A 12,202-nucleotide genomic window follows, 5' to 3' on the forward strand; every position below is an offset into this window, starting at 1 on the left:
TGATAAACAGGACCACCCCCCTCTTGCCTCCCCAAAAATCATATTTTATTGGCCTGGTTTGGCTTACCTGATTGAGGGAAATGATGCTTCTGTTCTGCATTCCGTCCCTCAAAATTAAGTGATATAATAGGCGAGAAGTTTCTGAGTGGATTACCTGAATTAGAAACAAAGATCTGTAAGTGAACAGAAGGAAGAGCAGAACGATGCTCTTCTGTGTAACAGGAGCATGACGTCAGGGGCAGGAGTTACCTAAAACAACTTGTTAGCTATTAGTGTTTCTGCTGATAAACACAACTTCTCATAGACCTTGTGCCCTGGTATTTAACAGAAGACCCACCCGCACATTTGCCATAGCAGATTTTAGTGATGTGTCGTGCCACAATTCTCTGGCACGCCCTTTGAAAAGGATTGCAGCATCTTCCAAAATGAGCACCTTGCCATTTTACAGTCACCCCCTCCTGTTGCAAGTGGAATAGATTTGGAACGCTCCTCCAGAATAGTATTACTATTAGTAGGGTAAAATGGATGATAGCTGCCTTGACAGGCCTTGGGCATCCTCGTGGAAGATGATATGATCCTAACTGGCACTTCAAAGGTGGTACTCAGCAGGATGGAAGTTTGTGCTTTGAATGAGGAGGTCATGTGGACAAATGGACTTGCCACCATGCCGTCAAAGGGGGATTGTGCACTGCTGTGGCTACAGCACGGTACAGTCTTGATTATAGCTATTGATGTGTTACTTCCTTCCAAATCTATGGGAGATATATATGAGTCAGTGGTAATTGATGACGGGATTGCAGCCTAAACTCAGGAAATATAAATAGGGTTTCATTTTCTCCTTAACTTTTTATAGTAACCAACTATGACAGGCATGTCCAAAGTCCGTTTCGGGGGCCTAATTCGGCCCGCTGGTCAGTTTAATCTGGCCCCTGTGGCAGTTTTTTTCCTGGGGTAAAATCCTTAAAAAACCTCAACAACTTCAATCCTAAAAAAAGGTTAACAACTTGGTCCAACTTGGTCGGCCCCCACGGCCCTTCACTTCATCAAATCTGGACCTCTTTGAAAAAAGTTTGGACACCACTGAACTATGGTTTGATGTGGAGGGGTGTATGCACTTTGGGCACCAAGCAAAATATTTTAGATCATAGATCTAAATAGGATTGTAGAGTTGAAAGGTTCCCTGAGGATCATCTAGCCCAACCCGCTGCAATGCGGGAATATGCAGCTGTCCCATACAGGGATCGAACCTGGAACCTTGGCATTATCAGAACCACACTCTAACCAACTGAGCTATCCAGGAAATATTGTGTATGAATATATTTCACACAATGCAGAGTTCATGGTGTGTATCCACCTCTCAAAATACACACATAGAGTGTTAAAACATAAATGTAAGCACCAGTGTGTGGTTGGTCCTTCAGGCTTTGATGCAAGGTCTCAAATGCTGGTAATTTTGCTTTCAGCCAGACACAATAGTTCTTAAAAACTCAAAAGGGCTTTTAAACATCAGGTATTGTTTAGTAACGTATTTGTGGAGTACTTTTGGTGTTTTCTTCTAATGAAGAATGTAAAATGTACTACTGGTTTTGTTGTCGTATAGCAATGTGATGCCAGTATTCCAACTAAGTTTGCTAATATTCATACAACAGTCGAAAACAAAATTAGGAGGGGTAAAATAATCTCAGATTTCAAATTTGCATTTGGAAATACACGTTTTAAAGATCTGTATTCTTATTTGGTCAGCTTTTTCATTTAGGCAAAATTAAAACGTTGGCTCCACAAATAATCAACAGTTTGAAACCAATTGCCATTGAAACCAATTTCAGTCAGTGTTACACCCTCCAATGTTAAATCTGGAAAGAAAAGATAAACTACATGGGGCATTGTTTCTTATCAGGTGGGAAACCATGGCCTTTCTGAAATATCCATACTAGTTTTGCTTTTGGTAATTGACACATGTTGGGGTTGTACTATTAGTACACATCTGCAGCCATTGATGGCGAAGTTTTATATATGTTCATTTTATTAAAAATATTAAAGGGTGGCAGCCAGTCCCAGACTGGTGTCCTTTGATGTTATATCAATCAATCAATTTATTACGGTCATAGACCAGGCAGCCAGCACGCATGCCCCTTTTCACAGGAGAAGGCAAGCATGTTGCAAACGCTTGCGCTCCACTCTGGCCCCCTGCGCCTTCGGGCGGCCCCCTTGCTCCTCACCTGCAGAGCCTTTGATGTTATACAGCACAATAGGGGAAGGTTTCAGGAGAAGGGGAAAGGGAAAATGTGTCCTTTCTCATCATCCATCCTGAAACTTTATCCACTCCACTGTGAACCCCAGAATGCTCTCCAAAGGCCCCTGTTCTATCTTGGCCAGGGGCATTCGTGTTAGAGGGTTGGAGAACAGAAACACGCCCCCCCCCCCCCATGTTTCAGATCCATGCTGGCTACTGCTTAATCTGAAATTGCTTTATACTCCCGCTTTGTAGATAAATAATTAGGGGAGGGAAGTACAGTACACTGCTCCCTCTTCCCTACCCACAAGTGTAACAGGCAGATATCATAACTGGATGTTTTGTTTCCATGGGTGCAACACTCATGTGGCAGCTTTGGTTTCTGGAGTACAGATCCCAGGTTTAAGGGCAAAGTCAGGCAGTTTTTATACTGGTGCACTATGTAAACACGACTTTTTAACATAGTGTAAGGTGGCGGCTTTTGCAATTCGGTGGCTGCCTTTTGGCCTTAACTCTGAGACCTGCGCTCCAGGGCGGCTCCTCCTACAGGTCCTTTACACGTGTGTGTGGTCCTAGCACTGTTTCATGGAAACATGCGAAAGCAACTGTTCTTGCAGATCTTCTTACTTCCTTCTGGCCTTAGAAAGAAGGCCGGGAGAGAGCCAAGAACACAGTGGGCACTTTTTCACTTTCTGAGAAAAGTTCTTTGAAATAAATGAGGCTTATTGCCAAGTACCTGTCATTTGAGAAGGGATTGCAAGTGATCCTTGGTGCAATTATTTTCAAATTACTGTTTAATGGATAGTTGCAATTGGACACTTTTTCATAACTCTTCCCTCACTCCTGCCCCATTCAGCCTACATCATTTATAATTAGATTTTCTGGATGTCTCTTGCGGGATCTAATCCCTCGCGAAGTCTGTGGACTTCCACTGTTGCAGAGATTTGAACCTGGCCTAGTCAGGTAATCTAACCACTATACCATGCATAAGTAATGTGTGGCCTTCCAGATACGGTAGGACTACAACTATCAAACCTGACCATTGGTCACACTGACTGGGGCTGATGGGAATTGAAGACCAACACATCTGCAGGGCCACAGGTTCCCCATTCCTGCACTAAAAGGTAAAGGGTAAAGGACCCCTGGACAGTTAAGTCCAGCCAAAGGCAACTACGGGGTGCAGCGTTCATCTTGCTTTCAGGCCAAGGGAGCCAGCGTTTGTCCACAGACAGCTTTCCGGGTCATGTGGCCAGCATGATTAAACTGCTTCTGGCGCAACAGAACACCATGACGGAAACCAGAGCAGCGCACGGAAACGCTGTTTACCTTCCCGCTGCAATGGTACCTATTTATCTACTTGCACTTGCATGCTTTCAAACTGCTAGGTTGGCAGAAGCTGGGACAGAGCAACGGGAGCTCACACCGTCGCGGGGATTTGAACCACCAACCTTCTGATCAGCAAGTCCTAGGCTCTGTGGTTTAGACCTCTATCCCTGCTCTAAACCATAACAGAATGCCAATCAGCAGAATCACTGAATTGTAGAATTGTAGAGTTGGAAGGGGCTGCGAGGGTCATTTAGTCCAACCCGTGGACTACCAACTTAGCTACCAAGTTTTTCACCAGATGAATCGCATCCAGCTGCAGGTAGAAGGTTTTAAGGTGGGTTAATACATTGATGCATTCAAACTCTAAGAGCATGCTGGCAAGAAACGTAAACTGGTCTGTCCTTTGCATTCCAGTTTTATTTTGTATAGTAAGATTTCCTGGGTGGCGCTGTGGGTAAAAGCCTCAGCACCTAGGGCTTGCAGATCGAAAGGTCGGCGGTTTGAATCCCCGCGGTGGGGTACGCTCCTGTCGCTCGGTCCCAGCGCCTGCCAACCTAGCAGTTCGAAAGCACCCCCGGGTGCAAGTAGATAAATAGGGACCGCTTACCAGCGGGAAGGTAAACGGCGTTTCCGTGTGCTGTGCTGGCTCGCCAGATGCAGCTTTGTCACGCTGGCCACGTGACCCGGAAGTGTCTGCGGACAGCGCTGGCCCCCGGCCTCTTAAGTGAGATGGGCGCACAACCCCAGAGTCTGTCAAGACTGGCCCGTACGGGCAGGGGTACCTTTACCTTTTACCTAAGATTTCCCCACCCCCTTCCAAACAGGCTCTCTCAAACTGTCAGGCTGCAGTCGAGATGAAGTGTTACCGTGTGATGCTGCTGGTTGTGAGAAATGGCTGTGAGTTACAGATCAGCTTGAACTGGGGTGGGAGGTGGGACTGAGTTGTGCTAATTGCACCAATCTCTTTAAAACGCGTTTTGATACTGTATTTTTAAATTGCTGTAACTCACCCTAGTGAATTTGGCCACTGCACTCCAGAAGTTTGCAAAGCTGAAGAGCCCAAGGCAAGGGCTGACGGGAAACAAAGAAAGCTGGGGAGAATCGATGTGGCTTGCTTGCTCATCTGCAAGTTGTCTAAAACAAACCGTGGCTTAGGGTTACTTGCAAATGAAACCTATTAACGTTTGTTTTAAAACACTTGCAGCCTGCCTAGTTAAACTTGATGCTTTAAGGAAGCAATCCTAACCACACATACTTGGTCATGAATTCTCCATCACCCTAAGCAGATGTGTCTTGGATTTAGGTATGAGTCTCCCAAAAATTACAGGCCAGATTCTACTACCCTTATTCAAATTACTGGTACTGTGCTGACATCTGATTAGCATTTCACACAACACGCCACCTGCTTCATTCTGAGTGCATTTATTAGTATTGACTCCAGCCCATAAAACTGCCAAGGGTCACACAACTTGATCTGCCTTAATTGGTTGAATGAAGTCTAACTTGCACTTCAGTGGAACAAGCAGTAACAGACACCCCTGAGGTTGCATGGTTGTACTCTGTTTACTTTCACATCGTACCTTACTGCTGTATGTGATATATACCTGGCACACGAAACCTAAACCTAAAAAGCTATGGTTTGCAGAAGCTAGGGAGATGTTTGCCGATAGACACTTACTATATTAGGACTTGGTCAGCAACCATCACCACGGCACCTGTTGCATCGTAGCATAAAACCTGATCCTATGGAGACAGCATATTGGGCCATTAATATATCTGATCCCATTGCTAGCAACAATCCTGAATTATTTCTTTTAATTACATTTATTTATTTATTTATTTATTTATTTATTTGCTTGCTTGCTTGCTTGCTTGCTTGCTTGCTTGCTTGCTTGCTTGCTTGCCTGTCTGCTTCAGCTTATTATATAGGTGGTGGACTGGTCTTATCTATGTTCTATTGTATATAGGCATTTCTGCTATTTGACATGAATTCTTAACCTTTATAATATACAGTACTTGGGATATTTTTGTTGAGTTACTATTTGAAGTGCAGTGTTGATCTTGGATAATATTTGCTTGCTGCTTGCTTGTTCCCTTTTTTAGTTTTCGCATAATAGTTTATTACATGATAGATTATAGATTTTATGGCTTGGTTTTGTGATTCTTCTATATATTCTTCTATACATACAGTCCATGCTTTGGTAGAGTTTGATGGGTCCAATTTGTATGTTTACCAATATTCTTAAGGATGGAGCAAATCCTGACTTCTGGAAGAGTTTTCAACTTTCCTCTTTCAGGAGAGAGTGGCCAGTTAATGCTTTCTCCTATAACATCTCATTCAAATCTTTCTACTTGTCTCTTCTGACTCCTGTCTCTTAAGCTTCAATTAAAAAAATTATAACCCAAGGAATCATAGAAATGAATTTATCTTGGCACTGTAATTATTGGAATGTAATGATCTGTTCACAACTGCATCAGAGTTTTAGAGCGGTTTCTGCAGAATCCTACCACATTCATGTTAAATTTATCAGTGCTTTACTATGATTCAGTCATCCTTTACTATGAGAAGGGAAAGGGGTATTTTATTCTAGGTGAAGTCATACTAGGCTCCCTGTCTGTTGTGGTATCTGTCTGTCTTGAGAGACAATGGACCTCCAGGGTGAAGTCAAACCGCTGCTTTAGCAGCACAGAAGTGATCTCCCCGGGGCACAGTCCTGGGCAGAGGGCATGGAAGTCCAGGGCTGCCCAGACAACAAGGCTCCACTCTCAGCCTCACTGATGTCGTCCAAAAGAAAGCAGAGCAATATGTTTAGCACCAGCTACAGGAGTTGCCAGAAGGAGGTGTACAAAGCACCATCCAACCGTCTTAGGGTCTGCACGCTGGATTTACTCCCTAGCCTTTTCTTCTCTCAAAGATGACACACAAGGCAGGACCTGACTTCCTTCTCCTTGATGAGCTACCTTCTCAGGTTGACGAGTCCAATTTGCCCTCACTTCCCTCTTCAACACATTCAGAAACCACCTTCTTGACCATTGGACCCACTCCTGGTCTTGTCCACTCCATCTGCCAGAGCCTGTCTTCACACGCAGGGGAAGTCTCTAACTCACGGAGGGTTTGAGACCCATCAGCCACCTTCACATGCTTTAGCTGGCCAGTCAAAGTTGTTCCCGAGGTGTGGCCGCTGTCGCATACTGGCAAGCAAAGGGCCTTCTCGGTTGTGGCGCCAGCCCTGTGGAACACCCTCCCATCAGATGTCAAGGAAATAAACAACTATCTGACTTTTAGAAGAAGACATCTGAAGGCAGCCCTGTTTAGGGAAGTTTTTTAATGTCTGATGTTTTATTGTATTTTTAATATTTTGTTGGAAGCCACCCAGAGTGGCTGGGGAAACCCAGCCAGATGGGCAGGGTATAAATAATAAATTATTATTACAGTGGTAAAGGTAAAGGTACCCCTGCCCGTACGGGCCAGTCGTGTCCGACTCTAGGGTTGTGCGCCCATCTCACTTAAGAGGCCGGGGGCCAGCGCTGTCCGGAGACACTTCCGGGTCACGTGGCCAGCGTGACGAAGCTGCTCTGGCAAGCCAGCACTAGCGCAGCACATGGAAACACCGTTTACCTTCCTGCTATAAAGCGGTACCTATTTATCTACTTTCACTTAGGGGTACTTTCGAACTGCTAGGTGGGCAGGAGCTGGGACCGAAGACGGGAGCTCACCCCGCCGCGGGGATTCGAACCGCCGACCATGCGATCGGCAAGCCCTAGGCACTGAGGTTTTACCCACAGCACCACCCGCGTCCCTTATTACAGTGGTACCTTGGGTTAAATACACTTCAGGTTACATACGCTTCAGGTTACAGACTCCACTAACCCAGAAATAGTACCTCAGGTTAAGAACTTTGCTTCAGCATGAGAACAGAAATCGTGCTCCGGCAATGGGAGCACGATTCGGGAGACCCCATTAGCTAAAGTGGTGCTTCAGGTTAAGAAGAGTTTCAAGTTAAGAACGGACCTCCGAAACAAATTAAGTACTTAACCCGAGGTACCACTGTATTATTGACAGCTTCTGGGAGCTGCAGGTGAGATTTGAGTGCAGAGTCTTTAGAAAAATTCTAATCAAACTCTAACCAAGTATTCTGTTCCTAGCTTCTAATATGGTGATGAGGAGCCTCCAGTGACCCTCCAGATATTGCTGGACTCCAGCTCCCATCAGCCCCAGTCATTGTGGCCAAAGGCCAGAGATTATGGGAGTTGGAGTCCAGCAACATCTGGAAGGTTGCAGATTCCCTGCTTACGTTTTAATGCTTCTCCTACTGCATAAAGTCAGGGTCTCCTTTCACAGCACGTGCCTCTTCCCTGCCCCCTTGTGCAAAATCATAAAGCTGGCTGCTGTGAACATTTGTGCACTACAGCATGTTCTGGTTTTTGTTATTTGCAAAGCAATAAAAGTGTCTGAGTTCCTCACTTGACTAGGTCCAATTAAAAAAAAAAAGGGCATTGGAATGCCCCTATGACTTCACTGCACCCTATATAACACCCACATAGCTCCCTCAGCAAGACACTTTCAGAGAGCAACTCCTGGAACGAGGGTTCAAGAATCATGCCCTGACAGCAGCTCACTGCATACGGCCCTTTGGGAAGGACCACAGCTCAGTGGTAGAGCATCACTTTCCACACAGAATGCCCCATGTTCAGTCCCTGGAATCTCCAGGTAGACCCTGGGTGAGACCCCTGGGCAGGACTACCCCTGGGTCAATCATCTGATGTCATACTGATGCCAGGCGATTGGCACCTGTCAGAGATTTGCGCAAAGCTTCCTAAAGCCGTATGCTCAGCACTTCCCAAGTGCAGCACTTCTGAAGGGCCTGGGCGTCAGCTGCTTGTCGAGCTCTTGGAAAGCAGAGCGCAAGAGACTCTGCAGGCACCACCAACCAACAGGACCTGCAAACGTGCTTTCAGTTGAGCCCCAGCCTTACCTACCCCACAAGTGGGTGTGTAGAGCAGGTGGGTGGAGCTTGGCTGAAACAACCTTGCAGGCCAAAATTTGGTCCACAGGCTGGAAGTTGCCATCCTTGTGTTGGAGCAGTTGAATTCAGACAAGGTGCACTATTCACATACAGTGTACCTCGGGTTACAGATGCTTTGGGTTACAGACACTTCAGATTACAGACTCGGCTAACCCAGAAATAATACCTCGGGTTAAGAACTTTGCCCCAGGATGAGAACAGAAATCGTGCGGCAGCAGTGGGAGGCCGCATTAGCTAAAGTGGTAAGTAAAGGTAAAGGGACCCCTGACCATTAGGTCCAGTCGTGACCGACTCTGGGGTTGCAGCACTCATCTCGCTTTGTTGGCTGAGGGAGCCAGTGTACAGCTTCCGGGTCATGTGGCCAGCATGACTAAGCCGCTTCTGGCGAACCAGAGCAGCGCACGGAAACGCCGTTTACTTTCCTGCCAGAGCGGTACCTATTTATCTACTTGCACTGGCGTGCTTTAGAACTGCTAGGTTGGCAGGATCTGGGACCGAGCAACAGGAGCTCACTCCGTCGCGGGGATTCGAACCGCCAACCTTCTGATCAGCAAGTCCTAGCCTCTGTGGTTTAAGCCACAGCGCCACCCGCGTCCCATCAGCTAAAGTGATACCTCAGGTTAAGAACAGTTCCAGGTTAAGTGCGGGCCTCCAGAACAAATTAAGTTCTTAACCTGAGATACCACTGTATAAGCAAAGGGGGTTGAGGAGACATGGGAGAGAGTCACAGCCATTACCCTTTGTAGCATTACCCTTCATAGCCCTTGTGCTGACCCATTACGAAGGGAGGGTCACTATTGTCTGTTCAGTTTCCTTAAACCTCAGAGGAAGTGCCAGGTCAACACAATCCTGTCCCTGCCAGCAAGCATGCGGATTTCTAAACGATGAGCTGTTCCTGAGCCGAAGGGGATTCCATGAGAAAGCAGCTATAACTTAGCAGCTCCGCACAGTTCTAATGAAAGTATGAGAAAGGTTCATTTACAGCCTATTGCAAACATTGTCTTCAAAGAATTTCCCTAGGCTGCTATGCATTTGTAGGCACACCCACCCACAAACCCACACCCCCATACGCTTAATGGATAGTAAATACATCCTAATGAAATTAAGTTTCCAATATAGATATGCAGAGAAGACCCAGCTCTTGAGCTAGATTATCCAGCTTGCAATCCTATTGAAGCTAATTGGTTTTAAGTCCTGGTGTGTTTGACCGATAGAGTTGCATGGAGATTTCCTCTGCATAATAGAATTAATACCTTTTGAGTCTCTATTGGTGACGGATAGGTTACTAGCTACTGAATATTTTAAAAGGGCAAGGAAATGGCATGCAGACTATGTTCATCCATCCTTCAGTCTGCTGAGTAAACATTCAGCATGCAAACTTCAGTTTCAAGGAGGGAAACTCTTTTAAAAATATTCCCAAAGAGGATTTGAAAACAGCCAGCTCTTCCAAAGCTGTTTTCCATACATCTGCACAAAATGGTGAGTACACATTGTGCATAAATGAAACTTCTTATACAGTGGCGTAGCGTGGGGGGTGCAGGGGGGCCGGCCGCACCGGGCGCAACATCGGGGGGGCGCTCGCACTCGAGTGCTAAAATCCATGGGTTAGGGGGCGCAAATTACTTGCCTTGCCCCGGGTGCTAACAACCCACGCTACGCCACTGTTCTTATACAGAGGAGGGGGTGAATTAGATACTAAACTGGACATACACACTGTGAACTTTTCAAGGTGTATCCATTCACCGAGCAAGGAAGAGCTGGTGTTTATCTATGAATAACTGATTTTAAACTTCTGTCTTGTTTGAGGTACCAGCGCGTAATGTATCTCCCCCTCTTCACTTGTACATATTGCCTAGATTCGAATATTGTCTCACTAGCAAATGTTCCCATTTTATTTTATTTAAATATATTTTCATTGATTACCAAAGATACAAAAGCAAAATCCCGACTAACCCTCCTCCAGGACAGATAAATCTTGTTAAATTTGCCAGAGTTCAATCTGTGGTTATACATCTTCACATTAATCACTTGTTAGTGCTTTCCACCATTCCTTTCATCACTTGACAAAGTCGGTTAGTTGTTTGTTGTTGTTGTTGTTGTTGTTGTTTTAAAAAAAGAGTAGAAGTGTTGCACCAAAATGCTTTAATCTACTTTAATGCACAAAGCCAAATTTTCAATATGCAATTGAATCTTTCCTACAAAATGCTGTGGAGAACCCATGTTTATAGGCTTCACACCTCTAGCAGATTCCGGTAGCAGCAGGGCAAAGCTGTTGCCTCCATGGCTTTTTTTGTCAGCTTCCTAGAGGCTGACGGCTGTTTGCAGCAAAATGTTGGATTAGATGAATGGGTACCCGCAGGAGGGGAGGCAACCAGTGAACCCCCAGATGAACCATTATCACAGATTCCCAGCTTTCTTACAAAATAAAAGTTTCTAGCATTTGTAGAACCTGAGTTATGAGGGGGGAGGGATGTACAGACACTATTCTTCTCATTTTTTTGTGAGAAATCAGCCTGCTCCCCATAGGTTCCCCATCCTTGTATTAGAAACTCTAGTGCAGTAAAGCAAGTACAGTGGTACCTCGGGTTAAGAACTTAATTCGTTCTGGAGGTCCGTTGTTAACCTGAAACTGTTCTTAACCTGAGGTACCACTTTAGCTAATGAGGCCTCCCGCTGCCGCCGCACAATTTCTGTTCTCATCCTGAAGCAAAGTTCTTAACCCGAGGTGCTATTTCTGGGTTAGCGGAGTCTGTAACCTGAAGTGCTTGTAACCTGAGGTACCACTGTACCTATTTTCACACAGGTGAACGTCCATTGGCAAGCCGAGCATTAATACAACGTGAGGGCACCAGATGTGCCGCGATACAAAATTTGTATCAATCATTCTCAAAGGGTTACTGTGGCTCAGATATTAGGATGCCCTTCAGTGGTGCAAATACATAATTTTAAACTCTGGGCTACATGGTCTTATGCTCCTCCACTCTTGCACACCCAAGCACTCACACACACACACACACACACAGAGAGAGAGAGAGAGAGAGAGAGAGAGAGAGAGAGAGAGAGAGCATGCTTGGGGTTGCATTTGAACCCATGCTCCTAGATAGCAATTTGAGGACATTTTTTCATGATTGAACATCCCTATATCTTGTGTTATCCTCTGCAGCAGAAACCTATGCTGGATCCTCCACCATGAGACAGCAGCTCTTAGTGCCAGTTTTAATTTATTTGGCATCACCACTGCTGCCAAATTCTCAAGGATCTTGAGGGCTATAGGAAATTCCTTGAGTTGAGAAAGGCCCCCAGGCGAGGGTTTAGTCACCCCCCGTACTGTTTTACAAAACTGTTTCTAAGTTCAAAGCCATTGGCTTCCAATGCAGTTGCCCCACTTGCCATTTTAAAGCAGAGCTATGCCAGAATTTCTCAGAATAAAATTTTGGGTAGGAGTAGGATTAAGTTATTCTGACTATTGAAGTCCATTTTTGCTCACCCTTAGGATAGGTTGTGAATTTTAGCTATGACAGGTTAAACCAGGGGTGTGGGGGCCATGCATGTGAGCTGTTGATAATGTTCTGCACACTCTTTTGAATGTGCTTAGAAACAGCCCTAATGTTCGGAA

General features: G+C 45.5%; 1 protein-coding gene across 1 annotated transcript in view; it reads left to right on the forward strand.

Moving 5' to 3' along the window:
• Window positions 1-12,202, forward strand: part of STAC (SH3 and cysteine rich domain) — a 77,119-nt gene that overhangs the window by 1,140 nt on the left and 63,777 nt on the right. The gene's annotated exons all lie outside the window — the stretch shown is intronic.

This window comes from Podarcis muralis, chromosome 12 (assembly GCF_964188315.1).
Source record: "Podarcis muralis chromosome 12, rPodMur119.hap1.1, whole genome shotgun sequence".
Classification (NCBI taxonomy): Eukaryota; Metazoa; Chordata; class Lepidosauria; order Squamata; family Lacertidae; genus Podarcis; species Podarcis muralis.